Genomic DNA, 2,672 nt, shown 5'->3' with positions numbered 1-2,672 from the left:
CCATAAAGAAGGTTACTTATTCTATAGAGACATTTTTAAATGATTCAGGATAAGGAAGATGTCAGGACAGGAAAGTGAAAAAATTGTCAGATGTTGTATAAAAAGCAAATTGTAACATAACACCATTCATTTGTGATAATGGCATTAATATGGGGACTGTGTACTTGAGCTGCATCTTAGTCTTACAAGTGAACTAAACTTGCCACTGGGATAAGTTGTCACAGCTGCACTGAGATCACTGGAGCTTTAGAAGCTGGCAGCAAAAGTGAATCCATTTCTTTTCTTTGGTGACTTTGGTCTTGGGTCATAATATAAGCTTTCTAAAACCAAACTAAGCATGTTAATGGCCACAGGTTTGGTGGAGTTCCTGTGCATACAGTGGGCTAATTAGTTACCCAGCTGCATATGGACATGTGAACACCACAAGCGTGTCAGGACTAGCGAAGCTGTGCAGATCTGTGTGCCCTACTATTTGCATTAAAGTTCCCATAATGTCCATCTACCCAAATTTCTGAGATAGGAGACTCAGTAAAAGAGGAAAGCTTATTTGCACAGCTGAAGGTGTTTGCTTTGCTTGGAGAAACAACTCTTCTGTTTGCCCCCTGAGCTGTAAAGAAAAGTCTTCTACACAGTTTAAAATAGTTTCAGGGGGTGAAACAGATTTTTTTTTTATCACTCCTTTACTTTGCACATTGTATCAAACTGTCTGATTTAAACAAGTTGCATTCCTGCTTCTTTCACAATTTATTTGTTTATATTTTGTAAGTGCCATCTCAAATGGATTTCCGCATAGGACAGCTCGTATTTGACATGAATAAGATTTGACAGGTTGAAATAAATACCGAAAAGTTTGTAAGCCCAAATTGGTCATACGTTATGTATCACATATTGGACTGTATAACCAGCTGTCATACTGGAGTGAACCATGGGGAAATATTAATTCTGGTGAGGACAGCTCCGGGGAAATGCATAAAGTTCCTTATTTGTATGTAATTTTTCTACAAATTGAAAAATATCTTTTTCATAATTTAGAATAAATTCTGTAACAGCAGCAGTAGGAATAATAATAATTCAAATTCACTAGTCCTCTTATAGTCACTACACTATGACACAAAAGGTTGCCATGGCATTTAATTAATATACAGATTCGAAGTCCACATTCTTTTTGTACTTGCACCAAATGCAAACTTGTGTAGATTCCTTTAACACTTGATTTTTAGTTGAACACCATAAGGAAGACATTCTCAGAAATCCATCAAAGCCTCAGGCTATACTCCACATGTTTGATCAACTGGATACTCCTAAACTGAAGATTATTCCCTTTTGACGAGAGAAATACAGCCACTGACAATAAATATTGTTTCCTGCTTTCTTGAAAATACTTACTGTGTATCTTTTTGATGTTTGAGTATTCATGAAGAACCATACAGTCATCTGTTGTGCATTATTTTTAATTGTGATATATGACTTTCTCATATTAGATTTATCTATCTTATCTGACTTCAATTATTTAAAAGAGAACTGCTTTGTCTGAACTAATAGAATGAAATGGGCATTTTCAGGTGCAGATTCAATCTAGTTAAGATAGGTAACAGATGCAGTGGACTAAATAATTTTTAGATTATGCATTGCTCTATCACCTCTAATTCTATACTTAGTAACTTTAAATCCAGTTGAATTAGTAAGAAGAGGTTCCTCATAGGTGTTGTGTGTTAACTCTGGTAGACAGCTAATCCCAACATAGCGTCTTGCTCACTCCTCCCCAGTGGGATGGGAGAGACTATCAGAAGGGTAAAAGTGAGAAAACTCATGGGTTGAGATAAAGACAGTTTAATAGGGAAAGCAAAGGCTGTGCATGCAAGCAAAGCAAAACAAGGAATTCATTCATCACTTCCCATGGGCAGGCAGGTGTTCAGCCATCCCCAGGAAAGCAGGACTCCATCACACCTAACGGTTACTTGGGAAGACAAACACCATTGTCGTCATAGGGTCTGGGATATCCCTTTGGTCAGTTGGGGTCAGCTGTCCCAGCTGTGTCCCTTCCCAGCTTATTGTGCAACATCAGCATACTTGCTGATGGGGCAGGGTGAGAAGCAGAAAAGGCCTTGACACTGTGTAAGCCCTGCTCAGAATAATTAAAACACCCCTGTGTTATCAACACTATTTTCATCACAAATCCAAAACACAGCACCATACTATCTACTACAAAGAAAATTAACCCTATCCCAGACAAAAACTAGAATAGGGAAGGGTCGCCTGATGTTATACAATAGCTGTCATACAGTACAAAGGAAATAAGAGGATAGATAAAGTGTCTCTTCAGAAAGCAATATTGAGAGATAAATTTCAGATTTGGCTCTTAAAAAGTGACCAGCATTCATGGACTTCAATACCTTCAAAAGCAGATTCCCTAGGGACCTTACTAACTAGCTCTCCCCATATTCCAAGCTGAACTTTTGCTGGCAGTTTTTCTCCTATTGCCAATCATTTCAAACTCAGCTACTTCGCGGTCTCTATGACCAAGATAGCCACCAATCACCACTTGACCCACAAGTCCCTCTCTGTTTACAAACAACAAATCTAGGAGGGCAACTTTCCTAGTCAGCTCTCTAAGTACCTGCACCAAGAATCACAGAATCACAGAATCACAGAATCGCAAGGGTTGGAAGGGA

The sequence above is a fragment of the Egretta garzetta genome, unplaced genomic scaffold (genome assembly GCF_000687185.1).
Source record: "Egretta garzetta isolate BGI_Z169 unplaced genomic scaffold, ASM68718v1 scaffold507, whole genome shotgun sequence".
Classification (NCBI taxonomy): Eukaryota; Metazoa; Chordata; class Aves; order Pelecaniformes; family Ardeidae; genus Egretta; species Egretta garzetta.
This window is presented reverse-complemented; position numbering follows the sequence as displayed.